Source organism: Mesocricetus auratus, unplaced genomic scaffold (assembly GCF_017639785.1).
Source record: "Mesocricetus auratus isolate SY011 unplaced genomic scaffold, BCM_Maur_2.0 Super-Scaffold_100004, whole genome shotgun sequence".
Taxonomy (NCBI): Eukaryota; Metazoa; Chordata; class Mammalia; order Rodentia; family Cricetidae; genus Mesocricetus; species Mesocricetus auratus.
The window spans coordinates 39925315-39943172 of record NW_024429189.1 but is presented as its reverse complement, the minus strand read 5'-3'; positions in this window follow the sequence as shown (position 1 = coordinate 39943172).

Sequence of the window (17858 nt, the reverse complement as noted above, 5' to 3'; positions counted from 1 at the left end):
TAGCTAACAAGTAACTGTGAGGCCTGAGTTTCTGGAGAAGTGGGTTCTTCCAGAGACTGTAGACAACTGCAGGTGAACTTGGCAATTTCCCTTCCTGGGGCTGACTCTCTCTCTTTCCCTTCCTTCTTTGTCCACCCCTTTCTCTTTTGGTTTTCACAGAAGGGAGGCCTCTCTTCCTGATCTGTCCTTAGGTTGTAAATCGTGACCCTCTCTACTCTTAAATTATGTGCTCCTTGTGTTAGTCAGACTTCTCTAGAGGAATCAGACCAACAGAATTTATTTTAAAAATTATAAAATTGGGGGAGGGTCTAGGCCCTGCCCTGGATGAAATGACAGACTATGGACACCCCCAGGGAGGGGTTAGGGAGTTTGGGGGAGGGCACGGGAGGAGGGGAGGGAAACGGAGAGGGACCTGGAATTGACATGTGAAGCAACCTTGTTTCTAATTTAAATTAAAAAATAAATAATAAAAAATTAAAAATATATATAAATTATGAGGACTGTGCTGGGGAGATTTATGTCAACTTGATACAAACTAAAGTTATCTAAGGAGCGTTTTGACATCAGACATGGAGATGCAGAGTTTGGGGTTTGCCCAGCTAGTTTTCTGTCTTGCTTTGGTTCAGTATTTCCTGGCTGTGCTCCCTTCCCTACCTTTTGGAATGATAATGCATATCCTGTGTCATTATTTGTTGGAAACGAAAAGTTTCTGCACTCCAATAAGCCTCTCCACCAGTGCAGCAATCCAAATCAGACCAAATCAAACCAAACTAGAAAAGGCCCTCGTTTAATGGCTACAATGCTCCTGGAAGGTCTCCCAGCCCCCCAGAGAGGAGATGGGAAAGAAAGACTGGAAAACACAAGTCTGTTTTCTGGGGGACAATTTAAATACCCTGTGGGAGTGGTCTTCAACATCTCTGGGGGAGGGATCATCATTTGGAGGACTTTCTGAGGGTTTGGAGGGATATAGGGGAGGCGGACTTGGGTGGAACTTCCACCATAACAGGATTATGTGATCTACTGTTTTATTTTACAGGGGATACAGGATTGCATGAATCTCAGAAGAGACTTTGAACATTAGACTTTTAAATAAGTTTGAGCCTGTTAGTACTATGGGGAGATTTGAAGTTGGGTTAAATGCATTTTTGCATAATGCCTTTTGGGGCCCGGGAGTGGAATGTGGTGGTTTGAAGGAAAATAACCCCCATTGGGAAGGCACTATTAGGAGGAATGGCCTTTTTAGAGTAGATGTGACCTTGTTGGAGGAAGTGTGTCGCTGTGGGGGTGGGCTTTGAGGCCACCTGTGCTCAAGCTCAATTAAGAAAATGCTTTGCCGGGCGGGCGTTGGTGGCGCACACCTTTAATCCCAGCACTCGGGAGGCAGAGGTAGGTGGATCTCTGTGAGTTCCAGGCCAGCCTGGTCTACAGAGCGAGTGCCAGAACAAGCTCCAAAATAATACAGAGAAATCCTATTTCGAAAAACCAAAAAGAAAAAAGAAAAAAAGAAAAAAGAAAATGCTTCAATTAGAGTGGGCTGTAGACAAGCCTGTAGGATATTTAAATAGTTTGATGGAAAGGTATTTGCCTAATAATTGATGCGGGAGGGCCCAACCCATTGTGGTCTGAGCTAGTGGTCCTGGATTCTACAAGAAAGCGTACTGAGCAATCCATTAAGAGGGAGCCAGTAAGCAGCATCCCTCTACAGCCTCTGCATCAGCTCCTGCCTCCAGGTTCCTTCCCTGTTTGAGCTCCTGTCCTGACTTCCTTCAGTGATGGACTGTAACACAAGTGTAAGCCAAATAAATCCTTTCCTCTCCTACTTGCTCTTCAGTCATGGTGTTTCATCATGGCAATAGAAACCTTGACTAAGACAGGCACTTGGTTGTATCTCAGGGTTTATATTCCTGTGAAAAGACACCATGACCTTTCTTATAAAGTAAAATAGGGAAAAAATTAATAAGAGTCTAAAAACTTAGACTTCAAACCCCATATAGGAAAAAGAAAACTTTCAAGCTCCTCTGAGCTCCCAAAGGCAGCCCGACAGATAAGGCTAAACAAAGGACTGGGTATGTGACTAGAGACCTGAGACTGGATGACACATCCTAGCTGTGTCAGCATTTCTCTGTCCTAAAGAAGATCAGATAGCCATCAACTCAAGGTTGTAAAAATCCCTGGCCCAGCAGATAATTAACAAACTTATTTCCCCTACAATATCCTGCCTAATTGTATCCTACTTAAACATACAGTTATTGTTTTATCTTATGTAACCATGGAAGCTTTGTAATCTCAAGACTTTCAGTCTTGTGGACTTTCCCTTTAAAAAGCCCCCTATGCTGTAAGTGGTATTCTGCTAGCTCCCAAGCAGGCAGAATCCCTGCTGCAGCTTGCCAATAAAGAAACCTTTGTTCTTGTATTCAGTGAATTGCCTCCTTAGTGATGGACTTTTTGGAGTCAGGAGAACTGGGCATAACAAAAGAAACACTTAATGGGGTGGCTTGTAGTTTCATAGTTAGTGCCCATTATTATCATAATGGGACTTGGTGGTATGTAGACAGACATGTGCTGGAGAAGGAGCCGAGACTCCTTGATCCATAGGCAACAGAAAGTGAACTGAGATACTGAGTGTGACTTGAGCATATTGAGACCATCAAAGCCTACCTCCACAGTGACACACTTCCTCTAACACAAGCACACACACTCCAACAAAGCCACAGCTCCTAATAGTGCCACTCCCTTTGGGGTCTTTCAGACCACCACAGGTTGGCATACTCAGTAGGGGCTAGGAAGTCAACAATGGCCATCTATTCTTTGGAGAAGTGGAGAACCCAGAAACTGGATTCCTTGGCAGTCATTCTAGTACCAAAAGTCTAGATGATTTCCAGATAGCGACTGATCTTCTGTCCAAGTAAGAAAGATGAAGAACCTTCAGGAAACTCTTTGAAAGGACCAGACCCTCACCCAGCCCCCTGCGTTAGCAGACATGACAGGCTGACTCAGCACATGTTCTGACCTTCTGACCTTGCTGGACCTGCCCCCATCACTAGGAAGCCAGATAACCCTCCATGTGGCAAGGAACCAACCAGAGGTTATCTGGCGGGCTCTGGATGTGCTTTACCTTAACAGTGATGTACAGAGCTTAGCAACTGGGGGAGGGGTGGAGCTATAGGCCATAGCAACCAGTTGACCAATCAATACAGGACAGGTTGTCTAAGCTGGGAAGTGCACCAGTCCTAAGACTGTTGTGGACCCCAGACACTCCCTTTGCTCTGCCCCAATAAAATCCCTGCCCCTTGGGCCCTCCGGGTCCTTCTTGCTCCTCCCACTGTATCAGTCAGACAGAGGAACCGAGTTTATACAATTAACTCACTAAATTGTTAAAGACTATTTGCTTTTGCGTCAGATAGGGTCTCTTGGTGATTTGGAGGTTCAGAATTTGGGCACAACACTCTTAACTTGCCCTGCTATCCCAAAATACTCCACCCTGGAAAGAAAACTTCACAAACAAGAGTCTTCATCCAAACATTACAAAAGATATCAAAAAATTGGAATTGGGCCAGGCTTGGTGGCACATACCTTTAATCCCAGCATTTGGGAGGCAGAGGCAGGCAGATCTCTGTGAGTTCAAAGCCAGCCTGGTCTACAGAGCAAGTTCCAGGACAGGCTCCAAAGCCACAGAGAAACCCTGTCTCAAAACCCTCGCCCCCCAAAAAATTGGAAATGGAAGGATTGGGGAGACAGCTCCAAATGCTTTTGTTTGAACATGACAACCTGAGTTAAATCCTCAGCACCCATGAAAAAAGGGGAAAAGAGGCCATGCATATGTGTGACTTCATCTTTAGAGGGCAGAATGGGCAGGTAGCTGCACTGGCTAGCCATCCTAGCTGAAAATAGCAAACTTCAGGCTCAATGAGAGATGCTGTCTCAAGAATAAGATGAAGAGTGATAGACCAGAATACCTAATATCCTCCTCTGGTTTCTGCAGGCACTGGTGTTCCAACTCCCACACACACATGCATCCACATGTATTACACACACACACACACACACACACACACACACAAATTGGAGGTGGAAATAGAATAGTTTAGGGTAGATGATTTCACATCAGGTGGGCCAAAATCTTTACTGGATGGATTGCTCAAAGACCTGTTCTCTGAAAAATCTGCAATATCAACAATTATATGTATGGACTCCCTGCAAACTGCAATGATTGCTAATAATGGGAGAAGCCAAGCATAATATTCAATTTTTGATAGAAAGGGGAGGCACTAAGGAAACACTATTTAGTCTGCTTCTTTGAAATATTAGAGCACTAATCTTTGAGAAATAGTGACACCCCCCCCAGCAATTTAGATGGTCACAGAGGGTAGCCAAGAATTCATCATCTGCAGTAGGTTTACAAAAACCAGTCATCAACTGAACTTACCGTAACCCTTAAACAAGTAAGTAGCAGAATGGTGGGTTTGGTTAGGTATCTGATCAGTGCTGACCTCACATGAAATTGTGATTTAGATATAATTATCTGGACTCAGCTTTGTCTAAAATACTCACATGAGTAGGTAAACATACTTGCCATGAATTATTTCAATTTCTGATTCATTCACTTAACATTACTTAATAAACTAGGTGTCACTTCTGCTTTTCTGTGGCCAGGTCACTACAGATCTTGAGTTTGATGTAGAAACATGAAGTATTTTCTTTTTCTCTTGTAGATGCTTTCCCTGCATTGCATTGAATAACTATATCCCTTCTCAGACACACACTCTTTAGATTTCACAGTTTTCTAATTTTTTTTTTGTTAAGTATACAGTGTTCTGCCTGCACGCCAGAAGAGGGCACCAGATCTCATTACAGATGGTTGTGAGCCACCATGTGGTTGCTGGGAATTGAACTCAGGACCTCTAGAAGAACAGCCAGTGCTCTTAACCTCTGAGCCATCTCTCCAGACCCCCACAGTTTTCTAATTTTTAAAGTTGTTTAAACTCTAGCCTAGACTAATTTAAAACTCGGTTTGTTTGGTTTTTTGTTTGTTTGTTTGGTTTTTCAAGACAGGGTTTCTCTGTAGCTTTGGAGACTGTCCTGGAACTCACTCTATAGACCAGGCTGGCCTCAAACTCATAGAGATACTCCTACCTCTGCCTTCCAATTGCTGGGATTAAAGGTGTGCATCACCACGCGTGATTAGACTTGGATGTTTTGAAACTTCCCCTAGTGCTGGCCAGTAGTTAAGAGTACTGGTTATCCTTGCAGAGGGCCCTGGTTCAATTCCCAGCACCCACATAGTGGTTCATAATCATCAGTAACTCCATTCTCAGGGAATCCCATGCCCTCTCCTAGCCTCCAAAGACAGGCAAAATACATACAAATCTAAAAAAAAATTGTGAGGAACCTCAATTAAGAAAATACCAGTTGGGTGTAGGTGGCACACGCCTTTAATCCCAGCATTCTGGAGGTAGAGGCAGGGAGATCTCTGTGAGTTCGAGGCCAGCATGGTCTACAGAGTGAGTTCCAGGACAGTCTCCAAAACAATACAGAGAAACCCTGTCTCAAAAATGGAAAAAAAAAAGTCTCCATAAGATTGGGTTGTAGGCAGGCCTATAAGGTTTTTTAGTTGTTTTTCTGCATAGCATTGCCTGTCCTGGAACTCACTCTGTAGACCAAGCTGGCCTTGAACTCATAGAGCCACCTGTCTCTGCCTCTTAGTTAGTGATTGATGGGGAAGAGCCCAGCCCATTGTGAGTGGGGCCATCCCTAGGCTGGTGATCCTGGGTTGTATAAGAAAGCAGACTGAGGGCTGGAGAGATGACTCAATGGTTAAGAACACTGGCTGGTCTTCCAGAGGTCCTGAGTTCAATTCCCAGCAACCACATGATGGCTCACAACCATCTGTAATGAGATCTGGTGCCCTCTTCTGGCCTTCAGGGATACACGCAGGCAGAACACTGTATACATAATAAATAAATCTTAAAAAAGGAAAGAAAGCAGACTGAACAAGCCATGAAGAGAAAGCTAGTAAGCAGCTCTCCTCCGAGGCCTCTGTGTCAACTCCTGTTGACAGCTTCCTGTCCTGTTTCTGCCCTGATTCCTTTGATGATGAATAGTGCTGTGGGAATGTAAGCCAAATAAACCCTTTCCTGCCAGGCGGGGGTGGCCCATGCCTTTGATCCCAGCATTTGGGAGGCAGAGGCAGGGGGATCTCTGTGAGTTCAAGACCAGCCTAGTCTACAGGAGCTAGTTCCAGGACAGCCTCCAAAGCCACAGAGAAACCCTGTCTTGAAAGGGCCCCCCCAAAAAAATAAAAATAAAAAAACCTTTCTTTCCCAAATTGTTTTGGTCATGGTGTTTCATCGTAGCAATAGAAACCCTAAGACAGTGAGACCCATCTCAAAAAATAAAAAAACCAACCAAGCAAAACACAAATGCTTTCTAGAACATTCTTGGTCTTGCTGTTAAACCAACCAAACAACAAACAAAACGCAAACAAATGAAGAAGGGCTTTGAATTCCTGCCTGGCTGTTTCTCTGAGCCACAGTCCCCTCTCCCACTCTGTTATGCTGGGTGATACTTTCTAGGTCTCAAAAAAGAGACAAATGGTACCTGAGGCTCCCGTTAACATATCATTGATGCTGGCCGGTTCTTTGAGCATCCCTCAGTCTCTACAGGGCCCTTCTGGTCGGCACATCCTGCCCCCTACCCTGAACTCTCCAGCCCAGTTGTTGGGCTGGGCTGCCCTCCCCCCAGCTCCTCTGGCTCTTTGATAACATTTGGAGTGTGCTAGGCCACGGGTCTTGTTCGTTGGTTCCTCTCCTTTCTTTCCTCCCCCCTCCCCTCTCATGGTGGAGCTCAAGGTTGTGCTCACTCTGGACCCTCCCAGATGTCTCTGCCTCTGGCTATGCTCTCCCTTTTATCTACAACAAGCACCCTCCATCTTACCTAGGAACAGTCATGGGTTTTCTTTTATTTCTTTTTTTCATCTGCTGCCTTAAAAGGATCTGATGAATCCACACTGCTGCTGCAGTCACAGGGCTTTCAAAGAAAGAATTACCAAGTCACTGAGGAAGGCTGCATTTCCCATTTCTGTGAATCAGCTTTCTTCCAAATCATTAGCTGCTCTATTCCAGAGGTCCCGAGTTCAATTTCCAGCAACCATATGGTAGCTTGCAACCATCTATAATGGATTTGGATGCTCTCTTATGATTTGCAGACATACATGATGATGAAGCACTCATAAAACTTTTTTAAAAAGTGCCAAATAGGCTGGGCCTTGGTGGTGCACGCTTTTAATCCCAGCACTCGGGAGGCAGAGGCAGGTGTATCTCTGGGAGTTTCAGGCCAGCCTGGTCTACAGAGTGAGTTCCAGGACAGCCTCCAAAACAATACAGAGAAACTCTGTCTTGAAAAACAACAAAAAACAAAAAACAAAAAAAGAAAGAAAGAAAGAAAAAGAAAATAAAGTGCCAAATAGTAGCACAGGCCTCGAGAGGCGGGGTCAGGTAGAGTCAGGCAGCTCCTCTGAGCTCCAGGCCAGCCCGGTTTACATAGTGAGTTCCAGGACAGCCTGGCTCTAAAGCAAAGTAAACCTTACTCAGGAATTTAGAGAAATGGCCAGTAGTTAAGAATGCGGGCTGGAGTGGTGGCTCAGCAGTTAAGAGCATTGGCTGGTCTTCCAGTTCAATTCCCAGCAACCACATGATGGCTCACAACCATCTGTAACAATATCTGGTGCCCTCTTCTGACCTTCAGGGATACATGCAGTCAGAACACAGAACACTGTATTCACAATAAATAACTAAATCTAAAAAAGAAAAAGAAAAAAAAAAGAATGCTTGCTGCTCTTGCAAAGGATACAAGTTCACTTCCCAGAACTCCCATCCAGTGGCTCACAGCCATTTGTAACTCCAATTCCAGGACCTTCTTCTGGTTTCTAAGGGCAGCTATGCATGCACAAATTCACAGAAAGGCATTCCTACACATACATAAAGATATAAAATATTTTATTTTATTTTTTGTTGGTTTTTTGAGACAGGGTTTCTCTGTGTAGTTTTGGAGGTTACCCTGGAACTCGATTTGTAGGCTGGCCTCAAACTCACAGAGATCCCCCTGCCTCTGCCTCCGGAGTGCTGGGATTAAAGGTGTGCACCACCACTGCCCAGCCTAAAAAATATTTTAGAAAACATTTGATGCAGGCTGTCTTAGTTAGGGCTTCTACTGCTGGGAAGAGACACCATGAACTTCTATAGAGGAAAGGCATTTAACTGGGTGGCCTACATTTTCAGAGGCTTAGTCCATTACCAACATGGTGTGACATGGCAGCATTCAAGCAGACTCGGTGCTGGAGCTGAGAGTCCTGCATCTTGCAACAGGAATCTGTCTGTGACACTGGACAGTGTCTTGAGTACACACGAAACCTCAGACCCAGTCCCCACAGTAACACACTTCCTCCAACAAGACCACACCTACTCCGTCAAGGCCACACCTCCTAATAGTGCCACGCCCTTTGGGGGGGCAGTTTCTTTCAAACCAAAACACAGGCTGTCACTATGTTGCCCCAGCTATCCTGGAATTCAGAGACACACCTGCCTCTGTCAAGTGCTGGGATTAAAGGCATAAATGACCATGCCTAACCTAACGCAAACAAACAAGCAAACCAACTGTTCACAGAGAAGGCTGCATGAAAGGGCTGGGATGAGGACAGGAACTTCCATGTGAACACTAAGTCACCACGGCACAGTCTACACAACATGCTCTCACTTCCTGCTTTATTTTCACTCACGGTGATGCACAGCATAGCAAGAGCAAGCAGACAAGGCTCGTCGTTCAAGCATCTCGAGCGAGGAATAAAACACTGAGCTCTGTAATTCTAGTGCTTCAGGATGTACTGTCACAGTGGTTTGATCCCCGCTGGAGGAGAAGCCTGAGTGATAGCTCCTTGTGCCTGATGGTGTAAGGTATGTTTCACAACACAAACACTTATGCTATGGGGTATTTGGTGCAAGGTTTATTCCCACCCTCAATTCCTGTTCATTTTCATGTACTTTTTCCTTTCTCCTGTTTTTTGTTTGTTTTTTGAGACAGGGTTTCTCTGTGTAGCCCTGGCTGTCCTGGAACTCACTCTGTAGACCAGGCTGGCCTTGAACTCACAGAGATCTGCCCCCCTTTGCCACCTGAGGGCTGGGATTAATGGTGTGCCCCACCACTGCCAGGCTGGTGTATGCTTTCTTATACAGTGCCATTGCCCTAAGGTGAAATCATACTGTCAGGACATCTGGAAATGGAATCGGGAGAGCATAGCTAGTGCTGAGACCTTAAATTCCAGTCAAGTCTCAGCTTCCCTTCTCTCTGCTTCAAAGGACATTGACCACTCCCCAGACCTGTCCACTTCGCTTCCTTAACCGCCGGGTCTATCACTCTTCTGTACAGTTTGTTTTGTTTTCTTTTTTGAGTTGAAGTCCCACTGCCCAAGACTGGCCTTGGCCTTAAACTTATAATCTTTTGGGTTCAATTTCCAGAAAGCTAGGATTACAGGCATAGGCTGCTGCACCCTGTTTGATCAGTACAATTTTAGGGATTATATTATTGTTCCAACATGTTCTGTTTTTGAGTCAGGGTCTCATAATACCCAGGCTGAACTTCTTATATAGCTGAGGATGACCTTGCATTCCTTGATCCTCCTGCATCTACTTCCCAAGTGCTGGGTTTGCAGGCATATGCTGCAACACTGGGCTCATTCTTCCAATGCTATACTTAGAGAGGATTTGTGGTGCTGTGAGATGGCTCAGCAGATAAAGGTGCTTGGTGCCAAGCTTGGCAACCTGAGCTGGGTCCCTAAGATTCACATGGAGGAAGGGGGTAACTCCGACAGGTTGTCTTCTAACCTCCACAAGAACTTACACACACACATAAACACACACACACATACACACACAGACACACTTGCACACACATACACAAATAAATTAGTTTTTTGGTGTTTTGCTTTTGTTTTTTGAAACAGAGTTTCTCTGTGGCTTTGGAGGCCCTCCTGGAACTAGCTCTTGTAGACCAGGCTGGCCTCAAATTCACAGAGATCTGCCTGCCTCTACCTCCCTAGTGCTGGGATTAAAGGTGAGTACCACCACTGCCTGGTCTATAAATTAGTTTTTAAGAAAGAATTTGTGAGATACTTCATTCAATTTCTCCTTTTCTGAAAGTTTGCTCCCCCACCGTGTGTGTGTGTGTGTGTGTGTGTGTGTGTACATTGGTTAGCTTTTGTCAACTTGAACTAACTAGAGATACCTGGGAAGATAGACCCTCAGTTGAGGACTTGCCTCCATCCAATTGCCTGTGGGCGTATGGCAGGCATTTTCTTGATGGCTAGTTGAAGGAGGAAGGCCTAGCCCACTGTGGACAGTGCCACCCCTGGTCCTGGGTTGTGTGAAAAAGTAGCTGACCATGAGCATGGAAGCAAGCCAGTAAGGAGCATTCCTCCGTGTTCTCTGCTTCGTGGCATTTATCTCTCAACAGAGAAGCGTACTGAAACACCTTCCCTTTCTCTCTCTGAGAGACTTTCCTGTTTCCTAGTACAAACCTGCCTCCCCTTTTGGAAACTTCTTAGTCCAAGGGGTTGGTTTCATCTTATCACCTTTCTTCTGGCTGAGCAATCCAAGGTCACAATGCCTCTTGCAGAATCTTGCCTACCAAAGCCTGAGTTTCTTGATCTAGAATTACACCCTGAGCACAGTCCAACAGGGGAGCTCCAATTTAGGCTTCAGATAGCATGCCTGGTTCCTCCTGGGGATATGCAAATAAGATTCTACAAGCTTGCTTTGGTTTTCCTGTGGGTCATTCTTAGACTAAACACACACAGCTACCCAAACATTCCCACTGTCCAACGGCTTACAATTGCTGTCTGAATCTGTGGGAAGGAAACCCCCTGTCCCCTCAATGCAACATAATCTTCACACATTCCCCTGCCCACAAGGGGATGTGTTATTTCCAAGGTAGTTTCAGTTTTATTTCCTTCTCCTCCAGTAAAGGGAGAGATCTGTCAGTGGTTAAGAAGTAGGTCTTGGAGCTAGAGTAATAGCTTTGTGGTTAAGAGCACATACTACTCTTACTGAAGACCTGAGTTCACTTCCTGTGGGGTCCCCTTTTTCCTCACAGTCCACTGGGTACAGTAGCTGGGGAATCACCTACTTTGCATTAAGTGACAAGCTCCTATCATAATAGCAATATGGCCCTATCAAAATAGCTAGAGTAGGTCACCTAATTACCATATAGGCAGCAGGACAAGAGTGTTTGCTGGGTACTGAGTCAATAGTCATCCTTGAGATAAGTCAGGCATTCAGGCCTAGAGATATTCTCCAAATAAAGGGCAGGAAGCCCTTTCTAGGGGGGAGGGAGTCTCCCATATTGTGCTGAGCTCCAGAGAGCTGGCAAGTCAAGTAGACTGTAACCTCAGACCAGCAGAGCTTCCCAACAACTTCTCAGCACCCACATTAGGAAGCTGGATTGCCTATCACTCCAGCTCCAGGGGATCCAATGGCCTCTTTTGTACTCAGAGGGCACCTGCATGCACACATGTATATACCCCCACACAAACATACACGTAGCCAAAAAAATAAATCTTAAAAAAACAAAGGGAAGAAAGAAAGAAGGAAAGAGAGAAAGAAAGGAGTAAAGGATTTCTAGCTAAGTAACAGGATTGATTATGTTATGGCTGATCATGTAGAGACTTGACACAATTTCCCCTGACACTATTATGAAAATTTCCAGAAATTTGCAAAAATTAAACAAATATTTCAGTAAACTTCTATATGCTCCATCAGTTAGATATGCCCCATATATCTATGTCTCTATTCATCTATAAATATTTCTCATTTCTTTGATATATTTCAAAATAAATCACTCCATATATGGTGTGCATGTCTTAAATTTCATCTCTTGGGAGGTAGAGGTAGGAGGATCTTGGTGAGTTTGAAGCCAGCCTGGTCTACCTAGTGTGTCCCATGTCACCCAAGGCAATATAGTGTGACCTGTTTCAAGAATAAATAAACAATTTAAGATACAACACTTCACAGAATTGCTGTTATAATTCAATATTTGTTCAAATTATTTTCTCTTGAAAACTTTATGCACATTTGTAGTGATGTGTATAAGCCTCAAGTGTGTATTGTATGAGTTTTGAAAAATGTACCCAAACCCTAGCAATTTGTAAACCGCTATTATCACTCCAGATACATCCTTTGGGCCTCTTTCCTGTCAATGGCTCTCTCCTGGCCGTCACAGTTCAGACTTTTTTCCACAATGCTTTGGTTCTGGCTGTCTTAGAGGCTTACATAAATGACATTACTCTGTGCTAGCTCTTTTGTACAATATGATTCTGTGTAAAGTTTTTTATTGCCACACGATACTTTCCCTCATCTAAGTTGTTGGATCAACAATCTTCTTCATTTTTTATAATTTCTGAAAAATATTTCATTCTGCAAGCATACCATACTTGAGCTTTTGGGCTATTTCCAGTTTGGGGTTCCCTGGAGTGGAGTTACAGGCAATCATGAGACTGCAAGTTACAGACTGTGGGTTCTGAACTGAACTCCAGTGTTCTGCAAGAGCAACAAGCTCTAACCATGGGGAAATCTCTCCAGCTCCTTAAGATTTATTGTGACTGGGGAGAGGGGTCAGTGGTTAAGATCACTTGCTGCTTATCCAGAGGAACTGAGTTCAGTTCCAGCACCCATGTTGGATAGTTCACCACCTATAACTTCAGCTCCAGAGGTTCAACCCATGTATGTATGTATGATGTATGTATGCATGTATGTATGTATGTATACATAAACAGGAACACAATTAAAATATTAAAAATATGTTATTTATTACATAAAGAAAAGCTTCTAAACCACTATAATTATGTGTGATTAATAAATCACGAAGACTTTTGGGACTGGAAAGGTAGTTCAGTAGTTACTTGCTGCTCTGGCAGAGGACTCAAGTTGGGTTCTGTGGCGGTTTGAAAGAAAATGGTCCCTATAAGGAATGGTACTATTAGGAGGTGTGGCTTTGTTGGATTGGGTGTGGCCTTGTTGGAGGACCTATGTCACTGTCGGTAGGCTTTGAGGTCTCTTATGCTCAAGCTATATGCAAAGACTTGGTTTACTTCCTGTTGCCTGTGGATCAAGATGTAGGACTCTCAGCTCCACTCCAGTACCAAGTCCCACCATAATAATAATGGACTAAACCTCTGAAACTATAAGCCACCCCAATTAAATGTTTTCCTTTATGAAAGTTGCCATGGTCAACTTCACATCAGTAGAAACTGAAGACAGGTTCCCACATGGCAGTTCATAACTGTCTGTAACTCCAATTCCAAAGGATCTATGGGCCTCTTCTGTCTACTGAAGGCTCTTGCATGTATGTAGTGCACATACATGGAGGCAAAACCCTTATACACATAAAATAAAAATCTTTTTTTGTTTGTTTTGTTTTTTTTGTGGCTTTGGAGGCTGTCCTGGAACTAGCTCTTGTAGACCAGGCTGGTCTCGAACTCACAGAGATCCGCCTGCCTCTGCCTCCCATGTAAAAATAAAATATTTTTTTCAAAAAATTATGAAGAGTTTTGGATTACTTTTAATCTTTTCTCATATATTTTATGATTTTATCTGACAGGTATTTTTTTAATTTTAATTTTAATTTTTTTATTTTTATTTTTATTTTTTTGGTTTTACGAGACAGGGTTTCTCTGTTTTGGAGGCTGTCGGTCCAGCCTGGCCTCGAACTCACAGAGATCCGCCTGCCTCTGCCTCCCGAGTGCTGGGATTAAAGGCGTGCGCCACCAACGCCCCGCTTTATTTTTAAATTTAAATTAGAAACAAGGTTGCTTCACATGTCAATCCCAGGTCCCTCTCTCTTTCCCTCCCCTCCTCCCACACCCTCCCAACAAACACCCCAATATCCCCTCATTTCCCCCAGGGAGGGTGAGGCCCTCCATGGGGGTGTCCATAATCTGTCATTTTATCCAGGGCAGGGCATAGACCCTCCCCCAAGAGTCCAGGGTGAGAGTGCATCTCACATTGTTAGATGGGCACCCAAAGTCCATTTGTATGCCAGGGATAAATACTGATCTACTACCCAAGGCCCAATTAATTGCCTAGGCCTCCTCACTGACACCCACATTCAGGAGGTCTTGATCAGTCCCGTGGTGGATTCCCAGCCATCAGTCTGGGATTCAGAGCTAACCCTTGTCAGGTCAGCTGTTTCTGGGGGTTAAACCAGCCCAGTCTTAACCCCTTTGCTCATCAGTCCTCCCTCTCTGTCACTGGATTTCTTGAGTTCAGTTCAGTGTTTAGCTGTGGGAGTCTGCCTCTGCTTCCATCAGCCATTGAATGAAGGTTCTGTTTCCTAGACTCTCTGGCTGTGGGATTGTAGGCTGGCACTCCCTAGATCTATGTCTAAAATCCACATATGAGAGAGTACATACCATGTTTGTCTTTTTGTGACTGGGTTACCTCACTCAGGATGGTTTCTTTTTGATATATTATTAGACAAGTTTTTCCTTAACTGGTTGTCATTAGCAATTGAGGTACTAGTAAATTTTAATTTGTTAAAACTTCTGCTAATAGTGTTAGCCAATTATTACATCAGAATGACAGTTCAACAGCTTTTTCATAAGAACTCTGTTTATCTGGGCAGTGGTGGCATACACCTTTAATCCCAGCATTTGGGAGGCTGAGACAGGTGGAGTTTGGGGCCACAGAGCTAGTTCCAGAACAGCCAGAGCTATACAAAGAAACCCTGCCTCAAAAAAAAAAAAAACAAACAACAACAAAGACAGAGAGAGAATTCTATTTAAAAGAAACTTAATTTTACTCTGTATATTTACATTATATAATACAATGCAATAATATATATATGTATACACACACACACACACACATATGGGGCTCCAATAATGAATCCATGGTTAAAAGAACTTAATTGTTCTTATAGAAGACCTGAGTTTTAGCTTCTACCACCCATATCTGGTAGTTCATAACTTACTGTAACTCCAGCTCAGGAGATCTGATGCCATATGCTATATTCCATGGGCATCGGAACTCATGTGCACAGCCCCATCACAGGCACATACATAAAAAATGAATCCTTAAAAAGAATATATATATATTTATAAACACATATTTATACATACATATGTGTGTGTATATAAACACAAACACATATATTGGAGACAGGGTTTCACTACATAGCCTTGGCTGTCCTGGAACTCTCTATGTAGACCAGGATGTTCTGGAATTTTCAGAGATCTCCATGCCTGTGCCTCCCAAGTTCTGGGATTAAAGTTGTGCACCCAGCCTTTTTAAAGAATATTTATTTATTTTCAAGACAGAGTTTCTCTGTATTGCTTTGGAAGCTGTTCTGGAACTTGATCTGTAGACCAGGCTGGCCTCAAACTCACAGAGATCTGCCTGCCTCTTCCTCCTGAGTGCTGGAACTAAAGGCGTGCACCACCAACGCCTGGCTTAAAGAACATTTTTAAAAAGAGTAATACATAAACTAGTGTAGTGATGGATGCCTGTAATCTCAGCACTCAGGAGGCTGAGGCAGAAGGATTTTGATGAATTTTAGGCCAGCCTGAGTGAAAAAGACCCTGTCTTATCCCCTCCCTCCAAAAACAAAAACAAAGCAAACAAAAAGTCACCAACCTGTAGAGTGTAGCCCTCCTTGCCAGCCACTTTAGTTTCTCCTTCCCCTCTCCCCCAGCTGCCTGGGTCCTACCACAGTTACAGTCCCAAATAACACACAGGACCCTATATTAATTATGAAGCTGTTGGCCGTTTGCTTGGTTTCTCACTGGCTATCTCTGATTTAAGTATTTAACCCATAATTGTTAATCTAAGTATTTCTCTTACCAGAGAAAAGGGTCCGGACCACTTACCCCTCTGGCCGCCTACAAAGTGTCTCCCTGTCTTTTTCCCAGAATCCTCCTTGACTCCTAGTCCCACCTATCTTGCTTTCCTATTGGCCCAGAGTGCTTTATTCAACAACCAATAAGAGACAGATTTACAGAATGACATCTCCCATCACCAACCCTTCATAAAACATACATTCTAAAATGGATACTATTATAGAAAAATGTATCAATCGTTTCACATTTTTCCTTCAAAATCTGCTCATTTACCAGAAACCTAAGCACTACCAATAACTGTAATGTGTGTGTTGTGCATTTGCTCTACCATTAACTGTAATGTGTGTGTTGTGCATTTGCTCTACCATTAACTGTAATGTGCACATTGTGCATTTGCTCTACCATTAACTGTAATGTGTGTGTTGTGCATTTGCTCTACCATTAACTGTAATGTGTGTTGTGCATTTGCTCTACCATTAACTGTAATGTGTGTTGTGCATTTGCACTACCATTAACTGTAATATATGTGTTGTGCATTTGCTCTACCATTAACTGTAATGTGTGTTGTGCATTTGCACTATCATTAACTGTAATGTGTGTGTTGTGCATTTGCTCTACCAATAACTGTAATGTGCACGTTGTGCATTTGCTCTACCATTAACTGTAATGTGTGTGTTGTGCTTTTGCACTACCGTTAACTGTAATGTGCGTGTTGTGCATTTGCTCTACCATTAACTGTAATGTGCACATTGTGCATTTGCTCTTCCAACTTGTTCACAGCACCCATTACTTCTTTGCATCTTTGAACTCTCCATTTTCTGCACATGCCTCATCCCGGAGAGCCACTGTTTTATGTTCTGTCTTTAAGCTAGCTCTTTTCTTCTCTTTTTTGGGGCAGGGTCTTACTATGTAGACCAGGTTGGCCCAGAACTCACAGAGATCTTCCTGCCTCTGCCTCTTAGACACACTTCCCATCATACCTAGCCTGGCCTCTTCTTTCATTTCTTTTTCCTCCCTTTCTTTTTTAGGATCTCACATACAAATAGGGTCTTTCGTTTTGTTTTTAAAATCTTGTTTGAGACAAGGCTTCATTGTCTCAATGAAACTGGAGGCATTCTTCTTGCTTCAGCCTCTCCAGGGCTAGGGAGCTAGGGACTACTTGTGCAAATCACCAAATCCAGGTTTTAATTGATTTGTTTGTTTGTTTGGGGCAGAGTTTCTTTACATAGTCTAGGCTGGTCTTGAACTTCCAATTCTCCTATCTTTACTTTTTGCATGTTGCCACGTGCTATCATCTACCAAGTCTATCTGGTACTGTGTGTGTGTGTGTGTGTGTGTGTGTGTGTGTGTGTGGTGTTGGAGAGGTAACCCATGGGCCTTGTGTATTTGTGCATACTGGGCAAGCACTCTGTTGATGAACTACCCTCCTATCTCTCTCCTACTTTTATAATGGATGAATAATATTAACACAAATGTCATTTGTATCAGGTTTTCTTTATTCATTTATACATTGATTTGATGGCTACCTAGGTTGTCTATATATATATATATATTTTTTTTTTTTTGATTTTTCGAGACAGAGTTTCTCTGTAGTGTTTTGAGATTGCCCTGGAACTCGCTTGGTAGACCAGGCTGGCCTCGATCTCCCAGAGATATGCCTGCCTCTGCCTCTGGAGTGCTGGTATTAAAGGCGTGTGCCACCAACACTTGGTATATGTTGGTTGTTATGAATAATGCTGCACCAAACATTGTTTTACGATTTGTTGTTATTTTTATTTATGTGTATGTGTGTATCTCTGTGTGTGTGTGTGTATGCTTGTGTGTGCACACCAACAGCAACCAAAACAGGGCATCATATCTGCTAGAACTGGAATTATAGTTGGATGTGATCTACCCAGACTAAGTGGGGTGAGGGGAAGAGAACACACTGAACTCTGGTTCTTTGAGAGCTGCAAGCACTGTTAACTGCTGAGCTGTC